Below are 15,742 nucleotides of genomic sequence, written 5' to 3' on the forward strand. Positions count from 1 at the left end.
TTTGCTGGGGTAAGGAACAGTAATCAGTGGTCATCAGCAAATGTGACCTCAGGCCTGCCTTTATCAGTCTTAAATAGGGGTCTCAGAGTCAGAAAGGACCCTAACGGTCATGGAGTTTAACCATTTATCCTGCGCTCACCTCCCCCAAGATGGTCATCCCACAGAACAGTGAGGGACACTGCAGCCCACAGTCTTTTGTTCAGCTTGCCTAGTGTTTTGATGGCTTTCGAAATTTAGCTTATCGCATTTAAAAATTGGGAGAGTCCTCCTATATTTTTTATTTATTTATTTATTTTGCATTTTAGGGCCACACCTGAGCCCTATGGAGGTTCCCAGGCTAGGGATCAAATCGGAGCTGCAGCTGCTGACCGACACCACAGCCACAGCAAACCCAGATCCCAGCTGCATCTGTGACCTACACTACAGCTCACAGCAACACGGATCCTTAACCCACTGAGGGGGGCCAGGGATTGAAACTCACATCCTCATGGATACTAGTTGGGTTTATAACCCCCTGAGCCACAACGGGAACTCTGCATCCTATATCTTTAGATTTCTGGATTCTCCTGAAAATTAGTTAACTACTTTGGTTGCGTATTCCTGCAGACATCAGTAGCCTGGAGTGTAGCAGCCACTCCCCCATCTAGACAAGGCGTGTGCTTTCCCACTCCCCACAGTTTCCATCCAGATTGCTTTTCATCCATTATGTTGCCTCTGTGTGCCTTGCAGTCTCTGAATTAGAACCCTTACTCATTGACCTGACACCATGAGAAATCAACTTTATTTATTTATTTTTTTTTAAAAGGCGAACTCACCTTCACTTCTTTAGTTACGGTCCTCCTGCTTTGTTCATGTTTCCTTTGATCTTCTTTTTTTAAAATTACTCAATGAATTTATCACATCTGTAGTTGTATAATGATCATCACAATCCAATTTCACAGGATTTACATCCCATAACCCAAGCACATCCCCCCACCCCCCAAACTGTTTCCTCCGGAGACCATAAGTTTTTCAATATCTGTGAGTCAGCATCTGTTCTGCAAAGAAGTTCAGTCTGTCCTTTTTGCAGATTCCACATGTCAGTGAAAGCATTGGATGTTGGTGTCTCATTGTGTGACTGACTTCACTTGGTATGATCATTTCTAGGTCCATCCATGTTGCTAAAAATGCCGGTATTTCGTTCCTTTTAATGGCTGAGTAATGTTCCATTGTGTACATGTAGCACATTTTCTTGATCCACTCCTCTGTCGATGGACATTTAGGTTGTTTCCATGTCTTGGCTATTGAAAAGAGTTCTGCAATGAATATCGGAGTACATGTGTCTTTGCGAGTCATGGTTTTCTCTGGATAGATGCCCAGGAGTGGGATTGCTGGATCAAATGGTAGTTCTATGTTTAGTTTTCTGAGGAATCTCCATACTGCTTTCCACAGTGGTTGCACCAATTTACAATCCCATCAACAGTGGAATAGGGTTCCTTTTTCTGCACACCCTCTCCAGCACTTATTGTTTGTAGACTTTATGATTGATGATGGCCATTCTGGCTGGTGTAAGGTGATACCTCATCGTGGTTTTGATTTGCATTTCTCTAATAATGAGTGATGTTGAACATCTTTTCATGAGTTTTTTGGCTATCTGTATGTCTTCTTTGGAGAATTGTTTAGATCTTCTGCCCATTTTTTGATGGGGTTGTTTGTTTTTTTTGGTATAGAGCTGCAGAAGGTGTTTATAAATTTTGGTCCTTTGATCTTCTAACTTGCATCTCCACCACCTAATGATATGCTAGTTCATTTGAGTCAAATATTGTTTGGGTTCTCACAGGGTCTCCGTTTTTCACTACGTCCCAAGTAGTTGGGGAAGGAACAAGGAGCGAATACGGTCTCTACACAGGAGCTAATAGCTTATTTAGACAAAAGAGATAGTTGGGGCAGATTAAGGCATGTGAGGTGGTAAATAGATCAGGATGGATGCTCTTGCCCAGCTGTGGAGCCCAGCTCACTTGCAGAGAGATGCGTCTTTGTTGCCACTGGCGAGCTGGTTCTGCCTGTGTTGAGAGAACATCAGAGTCCCCCACACATTGTGTGTGGTTAGAGCTGACTTGGGAGAAGCAGAATATATAACCGTACATGTGGGAACTGAGTCTGATATCTTTGATTGTTAATAGCATCCAAGCAAATTTCTTAAAGCTCCTGTGATTTTTATGAACTCACTTGTTGTTTATTGTGCTTAGCTGGAATCCTAGGAAAGCTAACATTTACTTTACATTCATATTCCAAATATATTGGCATTATGGTTGCTTTCGGGTGGTCTAAATGCCTCCTCAAAACTTGGAAAGGGCCCACGCAGGTCTTAGGAGAGAGATTCCCTTACTTCTAAATGATCAAATTTCCACTTTCAGATTAATAATAAATAAGACTTCTTTCAACAGGCCCTCTCAGGAAATTTCAATTTTGTTAAAATATACACATATAGACACACACATACATTCACAAGGTACACGTACATATATAGAGAGAAAGAGACACCAAGGAGGAAATTGGAAATGTAGAATAGATTACGTGAAAAACATTCACAATGGGATGTGGCTGTTTCTCGTCACAAGCAGACGATGGTGAGTGTGTCCTTGACCAACTTTTTTTTTTTTCTTTTGTCTTTTTTAGGGCCGCACCCGCGGCATATGGAGGTTCCCAGGCTAGGGGTCTGATCAGAGCTGTAGCTGCCGGCCTACACCACAGCTCACGGCAACACTGGATCCTTAATGCACTGAGCGAGGCCAAGGATCGAAGCTGCAACCTCATGCTTCCTAGTTGGATTCGTTTCTGCTGCGTCATGACAGGAACTCCCTATATTTGACCATCTTAGTGAGCATTTCCCTGAAGTAGAAGAAGCTGTTCTTCTCCACTGAGCCTTGCTGGCTCGCCAGCTGTTTCATATCAACAGACAATGGTATGAAGCACGTATGTTTACTGGGCAAATCCATTATCAGTTGGGGAGAGGGGCATAATTTAAAGTAAATGGAGCTCAGAGTTCCCGTTGTGGCTCAGTGGTAATGAACCCAAGTAGTGTCCATGAGGATGGGGGCTCGATCCCTGGCCCCTCTCAGTGGGTTAAGGACCCAGTACTGCCGTGAGCTGTAGTGTAGGTCACAGACATGACTTGGATCCCGAGTTGCTGTGGCTGTGGTGTTGGCCGGCAGTTGTAGCTCCAATTTGACCCCTAGACCGGAAACTTCCATATGCAGTAGGTGTGGCCCTAAAAAAAAAAGGGAGTTCCCTGGTGACATGGTAATTAAGGATTGGGCAATGTCATTGCTGTGGCTAGGGTTCGATCCCTGTCCTTGGAACTTTCCCATGCCACAGGCACAGCCAAAAAGAAAAAAGTGAAATAAAGGACAACACACATCTTTACAACAGTTCAAACACTCCTCCAGTTTCTAAAAGTCTAATCTATTTAGTTAACGTTAACTGTGGCTTTTTCAAAACTTAACCATCATAAAAGATGACTTAGGAGTGGCATCAGAACCATCATATCACACAAACGGATTTTTCTCGATGCAATTTCTAGCCTGGTTGGAAACTGGAAGCTTTAGAAACCTACTAGGACTATCTAATTTTGCTAGATTTTTTTTTTCCTCAGTACTGAGGCTTGTGGGTTTGAATAAAAGAGAAATCTGTGGTCACATTTCAATACCTACATTTTCATATAAAAATATTATGAGAAAGAGAATGGGACTGCAAATGTATTAAGGTGGGGAAAAAGATGATTCCAGTTTTTTACAAGTTCAAATTGATTTAGTTCTTGTCCAAAGTAACACCACAATTGAAAGTGAAACAATTCAGGGAGCTCCTGTCATGGCTCAGAGGTAACAAACCCGACTAGCATCCATGAGGACTCAGGTTTGATTCCTGGCCTTGCTCAGTGGGTTGAGGCTCCTGTGTTGCCGTGAACTGTGGTGTAGGTCGTAAATGTGGCTTGGATTGGCATCGCCATGGCTGTGGTGTAGGCTGGCAGCTATAGCTCCGATTTGACCCCTAGCCTGGGAACTTCCATATGCTTCAGGTCTGTCCCTAAAAGGACAAAACAAAAAAACAAAACAAAAAACCAAAACAGAAAGTGAAACAACTCAGGTTGCCTTAGACCTGAAGGCAAGTGAATTATTCACGTTCTACGTCTGTAACCAAGGGATAGTTATGTCCACTCTGATTGTGGTCATTCAGAGACCACAGAATGGCAAGATTAGTGAGGGCACCACAGGACAGTGGATCATGAAAGGGAGGTTTGGGGAGCTTACCCAGAAATCATTGACCCATCTCTTGAATTGGTCTAAGCTTTGACAGGAAGCAGAGAATAATGAAACCAAAGTAAGAAATAGACCTAGAGACCAGGCTCAATCCCAAGGTTCAGACAGAGCCTTTACTAGCAAAATAAAAACCCCCTGTACTGAGTTCTGGTGCCCTTCCCTTCACTAAAGGGAACTTGTATTGCTAAGAACTTATATATATCTGAATGGAAGAAGATTTGGGGATAGGGATTCCTACTGGGGAAACAACAGAAAGAATCCTTCATGGTGATTTGCAGAGATTCCTCAGTAAAGCAAATAATCACTTGTTTTTTTGTTTAGAAGTTGTTTGTTTATTTATTTATTTATTTATTTTTGTCTTTTCCAGGGCCATTCCCATGGCATATGGAGGCTAGGGGTTGAATCAGAGCTACAGCCGCCAGCATACACCACAGCCACAGCAACGTGGGATCGGAGCCGCGTCTGCGACCTACATCACAGCTCCTGGCAATGCCAGATCCTTAACCCACTAAGCAAGGCCAGGGGTTCCTCTACTTAGAAGTATTTCTTTTTCTCAATCTGACCTCATGGTTCCCAGTCACATTCGTTAACCACTGCACCATGAAGGGAACTCCCAATAATCACTTGTTAATTTGGTTATTTTGTTAGGTCCGAATTTTCTTATGACAAGATTTCTCAAAGAAGGCACAAATGCTGTTTATGTAACCAAGTGAGCCACTTGAAAGACAAAGTTTATATCTTGGTTACTTTATTATTGTTTATCTGTTTTGTGAAGATATTCTTTCTACTCTATAAAACCTAGTTAAGAGCTTCATGCTCTTCATCTGGCATCCTAGCTATTGGGTAAATAAGTTTACTTTTGATTTTTAGGTATTTCCTTTGTGGAGAATGACCTGGTGATAAGAGGACAAACACTTAAATTAGCCTTCCCTCTGAACCCCTTCACGGGGAGCAGCGTATGTGTGGGGTGTTCTCTGACCTCAATGGAAAACACTTCGGTAGGGAGGAGCAGGCAAAGCAATGACAGGATTAACAAACACGCTTGAGGAACTTGTTGAGATAGACAAAGTCCGACTTTTGAAGAAGACACGTGAAACCCACTCCTCTAAGCATTTCCTTTGGAATTACACCCCCACGGCTATCTTCTTCTTTGCTCTCAGCCACAGCTGTTGACTCAAGAAGATGTATCAACTGTTGTCTTTCCTTTTGCAAAGCTCATTTGGCTACTGAGCCATCTTTCAGGACAGGGCACCTGAAGATGGATGTGGAAAAGAGGCACCTGGATAATGCAGACCGGCAGGCATTTGAGAAGTCAGCCTCCCCAGGGCCAGGTGCTTAAAGGTTAAGAGATTGTCTCCCCTACGACTGTGTCTCAGCCCTGGCACAACACGGCCACCACCTCACTCATCCCCAGTAAGACCCAAGGTGGGTTTCAGGTGAGTGGCTAAAACCACTCATTTGTTTAGTTCAGTTAACCCTCTATTATCTGATAGAAGGAGTAGGAGGGCAAAATACAGGGTGGGGAGAGGGGGAAGGAGATCCTCTACTTAGAAGTATTTCTTTTTCTCAATCAACTTTCCATTGGTAAAGTGACATTCATCACAAATGATATCAGGCAGATAAATGAAAATAACATTTGCAAAAAATTCCACCAAGGTGCTAGTCCACAGAGGGTACATAACCAACTGGGGTGAACGTGAACCTCACTCTTGGTGCCAGTGCTGATCTCAGGCTACTGGGGGGAAGGGCGGCTGCAGAGCATGGTGGGAAGTCCATCATCACCTACTAAGGCCCCGATTCCAGCAGTCCCGTTATGATACCGTGTCCCCGTTGGCCACCCTCACTGAATCGAGTGTGCTAGTTACCACGCTACTGCCTCTCAGCTTCCTACCCATTTCCACTCCACTCTGGGATGCTGGAAATGACATGTTTCCTCTGTCAGCTGGTTCTGGATGAGAGTCAGCCGACAGAGAAAACTAGAGGGAGATAGGAAGGCAGGAAGTGGGGAGCGTGGCAGTGCAGTTGGTCCCCAACTCTGGCTTGTACTTGCACTTCCAGAATCAGTCTGTGCCTGCGCCCCTCCCCCCCGAGACAACAGCACCAGACAGGGGGTGCCCCTTCTCCGAAGTCTGAATCCCAGTTCCATGGAACGTCTCCTCGCATTTCTAGGTTCTGATAACACTGTGACCTCCTTGTGTTTTCTAACCTTAGAAATGATGGGCAGTTTTTGAAGTTAATATTGCTGCATTGTTTTGGTGTGTCCTTTTTGACTTTTTCTTTCTATACACACCCAGGTACAGCTTGCTTTCTTCATGTCACAATATTGCTTGTAGATATTTGTCCACAGAGATCTTCCCCAGTCATTATAATAGCTGCATAGTATTTATTTCTTTAGGCTGACACATCATTTAACTAATCCCTTATTGTGGACTTTTGGCTTATTTCAATATTTTGCCCATTCAAATAATGCTTCACTGACTGGCAACATGACACACGCCATACATCGTTTTGCATTTGTGTAAGTATATCTGTGGGACACACTTTCTGATGTGACAGTGCTAGGATCTAAGGATATATTCATTTAGATGTTGCCAAATTGTCCTCCTGGGACGATACCAATTTCCACTCATGCTAACAATGTACGAGAATGTCTGCTTCACCTCAGCTTCCCCAGCAGAGTGTCATTAATCGCTTCTGGAGTCAATAGAGTGAGTCTTTCACTAAGCCTCTGAGGTCATGGCTGTGATATTTAAAAGACTCTCTTTTGAAGGCCTTAAACATCTAGACTACTTTGCTGATCCATAAATGAACTCTTTCCCCATGCAGAGAGTTTAGGGTTCCACAGGGAGCACTGTCCTTTTTCTCAGGCCCATCTTTGCTATCTCAGTGCAAAGGTGAAGTTGAAAGTGAGGCAATGTAGGGATCAGAATTCTAGAAGTCAAAAGCCTGAGGGTATCTCTGGGGGTCAGTTTGATCTCCTCCACGTCCTTACCTCCAGGTTCCATTTCAGTGCTATCCTTTAATATTTTTATTTTAAGAATTTGATCTTATTTTGCAGGCAGTGGGTGTCTGTTGAAAGGTTTCATCGGGGAGTGGGCATGAATGAGGTGAATGGACTGATGGGGGAAGGACTTGAGCCCGGGGAAGTGGGGTGGGGAGGGGGTGGGGGCAATCCAGGTGTTCTCAGTGGAGGCCTGATGAGGGCAATTGCAGTGAGCTGGGCAACTCCAGGGGATAGGATGGAGGGGGAGAGGAGATGTGAGGAGGAAGGAAGAAGTTACATACAGATGATGCCAAGATGTTTCGCTCAGTGCATTGGATGAATAGTGAATAGAAAAGGAGGAAAGTGGGAGATGGAAGGAAAGTTATTCATATTTTTTGATTATTTCTCCCTAGCTTTTTAAATGAGAGAGTTAAAACATGTAAGAATGTTGACAAAGTAAATTAAATACTGCTACACTTATCATCTGAATTAAAAAATTATTAATATCTTGCTGTGTTTGACTTACATTTATGTACACACATTTATTTGCGTAGAAACATTTGAAAGTAAGTTGCAAGACTCATTAAAATTCATCCCTAAGTTCAACAGGCATCTCCCAAGAATAAGAACATCCTCCTTCATAAATGCAATACTGTGACTACATTTACAAACATTTACACTCTTTCTCTAACTTCATCTAATTTAAAGCCCATGTTCAAATTTCCCACACTGTACCCCAAATATCCTTTATAGCTGGTTGTTCAAAGCGGGATCAGTCAAGTTTCAAGCATTGCGTTTGGTTATCGCTCATTAGTTTTTTTATTCTAGAACATTTCCCATTTTCTAAATGATATTGACCATTATTACTTATTATCTTTTTTTTTTTTTTTTTTTGGCCACACTAGTGGCATGTGGAAGTTCCTGGGCCAGGGATCAAACCCTCACCATAGCAGTGACCTGAGCCACAGCAGTGACCATGCTGGATCCTTAGCCTGCTGAACCACCATGAAACTCCTACTTATTGCCTTTTTGAAAAGACAAGCTGTTGTCCTAGAGAGGCCTCGCAATCTGGATTTGCCTGATTGTTACCCTGCGGCATCATTTCACTTGATCCTTTATCTCCAGTGTTTTATGCAACAGGAAGTTGGGTCTAAGGGCTTGATTACATTCAGGGTAAATACTTTTGGCAAGAATAACTTACAGGTAATGCCATAGTGTTTGTATTTTATCCCATCAGAAGTTAGGATATCAGATTGTTCCACAATTAGTATGCTATACATTTGGTCACTTGATTTGTTAAGGTGGTGGCCGTCATATCTCTCCAGTGCAAAGATCCATTTTCCCATTTGCAGTTAGCAAGTACATTGTGGGCATGCTACTCTGGCACCTATCTATATATTTTAGCACCTTTCTAGCCTGCATTATAGCTTATATTCTGGAAAGCTAACCTGCAGGGCACCAGGTATGGTAGTTCAGTGGGAAACTGGTAGAGCTGAAGGAGTAGAGATTCAGAGATAGGACTGGGAGCCGCTGGTGTATGAAGGATGGCTGATGCCAGTGAAGAAGATGAGCTCACCCAGAAAGAGACTTAGATAGTGGAAGAAGAGCTCACCGGAGACCTGGGGCTTGGGGGTTGCGACACTGCACAAGAATACGAACACAAAAGCCTGAGAGATAAAATTTCAGGTGGAGGGGGCAACTACATCCAACCCTGAAAGAGGTCTGAGGGGGTCATAGGATGTGGAAAACCTCCAGAGGATTCTTAGTGGATTGCCGAGAACAGAATCTGCTTGACAATGGCAGCAAGGTCTGAATAGGGCAAAGGCAACAAATTTTCAAGAAGCTGGATGTGGGGTAGAGAGAATAAAATGTGCATCTGCAGAAATAAAGGAATGCGCTCATGGAGAAGATTTTATTTTGCTTGTTTGGTTCATGTAGGATGCAGTCTATTGGATCCTATTTGAGGAGAGATGCAAGTAACAAGTGGAGAGGGAGAGGACCAGAGAACAAGGGGCTAATTTAGAGGTCAAGGTGCCAGAGGAGAGAGGAGGGAACCGGATCAAAGACACAGGTGTCTTGCCTTTGGAAAGAACTGTCCCGTTCAAGATGAAAGTAGTATGTGAGGATTCAGGAAAATGTGGAGATGCTGGGGAGGGAAGAAGGAGGGGTTCCTTCCTGATGACCTGGGTTTCCTCAGTGAGGTGGAAGATCATCCTCTTCCAAGACAGCAGGTCTCGGAGTGAGTGCAGAGTTTGGAACAGCTGCTGTTGAAAATGGGAAAGGGAGCCACATGTCCAAGAGATAGCGGGGACGAAGATCTCGAGAAGCCTACCAAAAACTCGAACGAGCTGGCGGTTCCTTGTACATCTGTAGCTCATTAAGATCAGAGCCTCCTAAACGGTTCTCATTCGATTTACATCTGCCTCTGCTCTAGGTTTAAAAAGTCCAGTCAGTGGTGCCTGGAAGTCAGCATTCCCACCCTGCCCAACAAACACCCCTCCTTCAGAGCCAGAGAGATGCCCGCCGAGGTCAAACTCACAGAGACCCATTGTGACATGTCAGAACCCACCGAGAATGTTCCTCCTGTGCATTATTTATGACTTTTCTGCATTTATATAATATCCAGCTTCCTGAAAGTAATTTGTTTTGGATTGTGTAGTGCTGGGCAGCACATCAAAGGTATGTTAAGCAGTGGTAATAAAACATTGAGGTTTATGGTCACTGAGGTATTAAATATCGCTCATAAATTACAGGGTGAGTATTTTAAATGAGCTATGGCTCGGAGAACAGTGGGCGCCCCATTCCTGCACATACTAATTGCTGGTGCCTAGCTTATTAATTACCAATCGTTTCAAAGGCTTTGTTGCTGTTGTTTTCGTAGGGAACCATCCTCTGCCCTTTCTATGGCTCTGTGTGTGTGTGTGTGTGTGTGTGTGTGTGTGTGAGTGGGCGTGTTGTGTGCATGAGGTGGCATTAAGCATAATGAAAATGCGAGGGTACATTTAGGATACTGTAGAGCCTGATAGCCTCTCATTTAATAATCAAATATCCCTCCATTTGAAGCACTGACCCTCTGGTTGCTGCTGCCTAACCAGGCATGCCGCCTACTGTGGACGCCAAGGACCAAAGTCAGCAGGTCAGTGCAGATCCATTTCATCTGACTAGTTTGACTTTCTGGCTGGAAGGCTCTATCCAGTGATTCCCACCCTTTTTTTTGCCAAACTGTACCCTGCTGGCAACCAACCAAATGCTACAGACTCCCTTTCAGTTTGGGCACTCCGATGTCTCTCTCTGCCCGCCTCCAGCATTGCTTTATCGTCATAGCTGAGTTCTGTCTCTCCTGTGCAAGCCTCTGCCTATTCTCAGATGAGTTTCTTTAGGTTCTTGTGTTTCATCATCTAATCTAGAAATTACCAAGGAGTCCCAGAAGACAACCAAGTGCCAAATTTGGAAGGGGGCTGGTGTTTTAGTAGAACCGGATGGCTCACACTTAGGAAACTTAACAATTTCTTTCTTTCTTTCTTTCTTTCTTTCTTTCTTTCTTTCTTTCTTTCTTTCTTTCTGTCTTTCTGTCTTTCTGTCTTTCTGTCTTTGTCTTTCTGTCTTTCTGTCTGTCTTTCTGTCTTTCTGTCTTTCTCTCTCCCTCTCCCTCTCCCTCTCTCTCTCTCCTATTGCCAGCCTGTGTCACAAGCACACCCATGGCAACGTGGGATCCTTAACCCACTGATCAAGCCTGAATCCTCATGGATACCAGTTGGGTTCATTACCGCTAAGCCACAACGGGAACTCACGGGAACTTTACAATTTACAACAGACACTCCAGACACAGAGTCAGCCTGAGGGTACAGAACCTTGGGGGATTCTCCCCAGCTTTGCCTAGTGGGAGACCAGAGCTGTAACAGGCAGTTGAGAGGGTAAGGAAGTAGGTGGCTGAGCATGTGAATGAGGCTAGACTCCCGTTGTTATGGCCTTGACCCTTGCTGGTCAACACACGTCCTTTAACTGCAGATGGCTCTTTGTAGTGCCCTTTATCCACAAGGCAACCTCTCTACTATTTTAGTTTGATTTCAATTATTTGAAAAGAGGAATCCCAGAGAGGAAAGGTAGGTGAATATAGTTTCTTAGTAGGTAGGTTAGACCTGCTGTATCCAATATGGTGGCCAAGAGCCACATGTAACTAGTGAGCTCTTGAAATGCAGTGTGTGAGACTAAGGAACTGAATTTGTCATCTTATTTAATTTCAATTAATTACAATTTAAATTTTAAAACAATACTCAATTCAGTTACTTGAAAACTTTTATGTAAGTCCGAGGTAAGTGGGGATACTATAAACCTATCTTTGCAACTTTAAATTTGATGAAATCTAAATATGGAGCAAATATTTCAAATGAAAATGTATCACCTAAAGAGAGATGCACTCTAGGTGTCAAATGCACACCAGATTTTAAAGACTTACTATAAAAAATTTAAATATCATAGAATATTTTGAATACGCTTGGTTAAATAAAATCTATTATCGAAATTAATTTTACCCTGTAATTTTTTAAAAAAATATGGCTACTAGAAAATTTTAAATTATTTTAAAATATGACTCACATTATATTTCTGTTGGATAGTTTGGGGTTAGAACAAATACTTTTTGGAGGGGTATGGGGACCCTTGAATTTTACAGAAATCTCAGTTATAGCAATTAGCTGGCACTGGTGGGATGGAAGTTTGAGGAAAGTGCTGAAATAATTAAGAGAAAATGCCAACACTTGGAATTCAGACTCCACACACAGATTAAGAGTTTGAATTTCTTGGAGTTCCCGTCGTGGCGCAGTGGAAATGAATCTGACTAGGAACCATGAAGTTTCAGGTTCAATCCCTGGCCTCGCTCAGTGGGTTAAGGATCTGGCGTTTCGGTGAGCTGTGGTGTAGGTGGAAGACATGGCTCAAATCCCACATTGCTGTGGCTGTGGCCTAGGCCAGCAGCTGTAGCTCCAATTAGACCCCAAGCCTGGGAACCTCCATATGCCAAGGGTGCAACTCTAAGAAAAAGGCAAAAGCCCCCCCCCCAAAAAAAGTTTGAATTTCTCTGTAATAATAACTGCCAGTCATCTTCTTTTGAATATTTTTAAACTTTATGTAAATGACATTTTCCCTGTATGTTTCCATGGCTTTTTTCCCTTTTGTCCTGAACATTATGTTTTTTGAGAGTTCTCCATAGAGATTCAGAGTGATACTTGTAGCACTAATTAATTTAAGTCACTGCTGTCTAGTGCCTAGTGTGCCATGATACCATGATATAAATGCACCACCATTTCTTTGTTGGCCTTTTTTTTTGGTCTTTTTAGGGCTGCACCCACAGCATATGGAGGTTCCCAGGCTAGGGGTCCAATCGTAGCTGTAGCGGCTGGCCTACACCACAGCCACAGCAACTCGGGATCCAAGCCGCGTTTGTGACCTACACCACAGCTCAAGGCAAGGCCGGATCCTTAACCCACTAGGCAAGGCTGGGGATCGAACCTGCCTCCTCATGGGTGCTAGTCAGATTTGTTTCCGCTGAGCCACGACGGGAACTCCTGTTGGGTTCCTTTTGATGGACAATTTGGACTGTTTCCACCATTTAAATAGATTCTTACCATTACAAACGGTGTATGAACGTTCTTGTTCACAGTTCCTTGTACACACATGACAGAGTTTCTCTAGAGTGTAAGTTGGGGGGTGAAAGGCTGAGCATTTGTGTTTACACATCCTCCACTTTACTAGACAGTATTAAATTACTCTCCAGGGATCATATCGATGTGTACTCCCCACTCATCTCCACATGTGGAATTCTTTAAATAAAAATGCTTTGCAACCTAAAGTGTGAAAGTGTCTCTTCACAGCTTCATTTGTATTCTCGGACATCTTTCATATTTATTGGTCAGTCAAGTTTCCTTCTTGATGTGTGTTCATAACTATCGCCTAATTTTCTATTGGGTAAGCTGCCTTTTCATATGAAGGACTCTTCTACCAGTGATCCTTTTTTTTTTAATTGAAGTATAGTTGATTTACAATGTGGGGTTAGTTTCAGTTGTACAGCAAAGTGATTTCAATATATATACATACATACATATATATATATATTCTTTTTCAGATTCTTTTGCTTTATAGGTTATTACACAATATTGAATATAGTTCCCTGTGCTATACAGTAGGACCTTGTTATTGATTTTATATATAGTAGTGTGTATACATTAATCCCAAACTCTTAATTTACACCTTCTCCTACTTCTCCCCTTCGGTAACCGTAAGTTTCTTATTTACAAAACAGAATTTATTTCTGTTTTGTAAATAAGTTCATTTGTACCATCATCAAAGAGTCTACAAATAAGATTCTGGAGAGAGTGTGGATAAAAGGGAACCCTCCTACATGGTTGGTGGGAATGTGGATTGGTATATAGCCACTATCAAGGACAGTATGGAATTTCCTTAAAAACCATATGATCCAGCAATCCCACTCCTGGGCATATGACCGTAGAAAACCATAATTCAAAAAGATACATGCAACCCAATGTTCATTGCAGCACTATTTACAATAGCCAAGACATGGAAACATTCTAAATGTCCATCAACAGAGGAACAGGTAAAGAAGATGGGGTACACATACAACATAATATTAGCCGTCAAAAAGAGGAAATAATGCCATCTGCAGCAATACTGAGCACCCAAAGATTATCATACTAAGCGAAGTAAGAAGAAAGACAAATACCACATATTGCTTCTATGTGGAATCTAGGCATCTTGAAGCAGCTACATAGATGACAACTGAGCTGTTCAATATCTCATCATTGTTCTGTTTTCTACATATGTTTCTTCTTCTCTTTAAATATTTAATTTTTTAATTTTTTATTTTATTTTTTTTTTGCTACAGCTGAAGCTTATGAAAGTTCCCAGGCTAGGGATCGAATCCATGCCACAGCAGCAACCCAAGCTGTTGCAGTCACAATGCCAGATCCTTAACCTGCTGTGCCACAGGACAACTCCTAAATGTTTGTCTTTTAAGTTTGTCATTTAAGATTAAAGAAGGGGGGCTCCCCCTTTCCCACTCCCCACCAACTCCTGCCATTTCTGATAACTACAAGGAGTGGAGAGAGAAGACTCAAAACAGGATGGTATAGCCATGAGCCAGGAGAGAGGACGAAGCAAGACTTTCTATATCTGCACCATGGCTGACAGCCATTCTTTTGTGTTCTTCCTACATTAAAGATGAAAGCTACTGCTATGTTCATGAGAAAAAAAAGATTAAAAATTACCACATTTAGCATGTATAAGTATTGAGAGGTTCCACTGAGGCTACAGTTAGAAAAGAAAAGCAAAATAATTTGAAGATTCCCAAATTATCACTAGTTTAAAAGTAGTCATGAAAACTAGTTTGAAAGATAGCAAAAATGCTTTTAAAAGCATCCCCTAAATCCATAGCTAAGTATCAGGTTGACTCCATGGGACTGCAACTTTTAAGTTGACAATAAGACACAAAGCTCTCTCGATAATTCTAGCTTATGTCTCATAGACACTTGTGAACAGTCTTTGAAAGTTTTTCTGTGGCCTGTAACAGCTTTTGTTTCTTAGGACACTTGGTATCATAAGTATAGATATGGTCATTAAATGTTAATAATGATACCTCGTATTTATATGACAGCTTTCATCCAAGGACCTCAAAGAACTGAGCACGCATTAACTCACTAATTCCCATAGAGCCATGAGGTAAGAGTTATTATATCCATTTTACTGATGAAGGAGCTGAGGCACAGAGAACCTAAATAAATTAATTTGCTCAAGGTCACATGGGATGTTAAAATTTTAACGAAGAATAGGTCTAGTTCTCATGTTCTCTGTTAATGTTTGTCTGAAAAGTTATCTACTTGTTTTCAGAGGTTTGTTGGGGGGGTTTCTCCCCTCCTCTATTTTCTCCTAGTGAGTTGTGCTAAGTAAGCAATTATGAAAAGGGAAACTTTTCAAAGCTTAAAAGCAAATTTCTGGAGTTCCCTAGTGGCTCAGTGGTAACAAACCCAACTAGGATCCATGAGGATGTGGGTTTGATCCCTGGCTTCACTCAGTGGGTTAAGGATCCGGCGTTGCTCGTTGAGCTGTGGTGTAGATCGCAGATGCAGCTCAGATATGGTTTTGCTGTGGCTGTAGTGTAGGCTGGCAGCTGCAGCTCTGTTTCAACCCCTAGCCTGGGAACTTCTATATGCCCTGGGTGCAGCCCTTAAAAAAAAAAAAAAAGCAAATTTCCAGAGGGCAGCAAAATGTCCTATAAATTTGGAGACATGTTTACTGAACAAAAGAATACATGAATACAGGTGTGTGGCAGAAGAGGACAAAAAGTTTATGTAAGATATATTATCGATTTCCAATGAAAGAACCCTCTGGTCATTCTGTAAAAGAAGTTGCAATTCATTTCTTTAAAATTGACTAGGAAAGTTCTACCATC

General features: G+C 42.3%; 1 long non-coding RNA gene across 4 annotated transcripts in view; it reads right to left on the bottom strand.

Moving 5' to 3' along the window:
- LOC100738196 (uncharacterized) overlaps positions 1-15,742 on the bottom strand; it is a 282,304-nt gene that overhangs the window by 41,743 nt on the left and 224,819 nt on the right. The gene's annotated exons all lie outside the window — the stretch shown is intronic.

The sequence above is a fragment of the Sus scrofa genome, chromosome 8, assembly GCF_054392235.1.
Source record: "Sus scrofa isolate SSC_HxYL_T2T_F1_AM1 chromosome 8, Sscrofa_HxYL_maternal_Yorkshire_Landrace_v2.0, whole genome shotgun sequence".
Classification (NCBI taxonomy): domain Eukaryota; kingdom Metazoa; phylum Chordata; class Mammalia; order Artiodactyla; family Suidae; genus Sus; species Sus scrofa.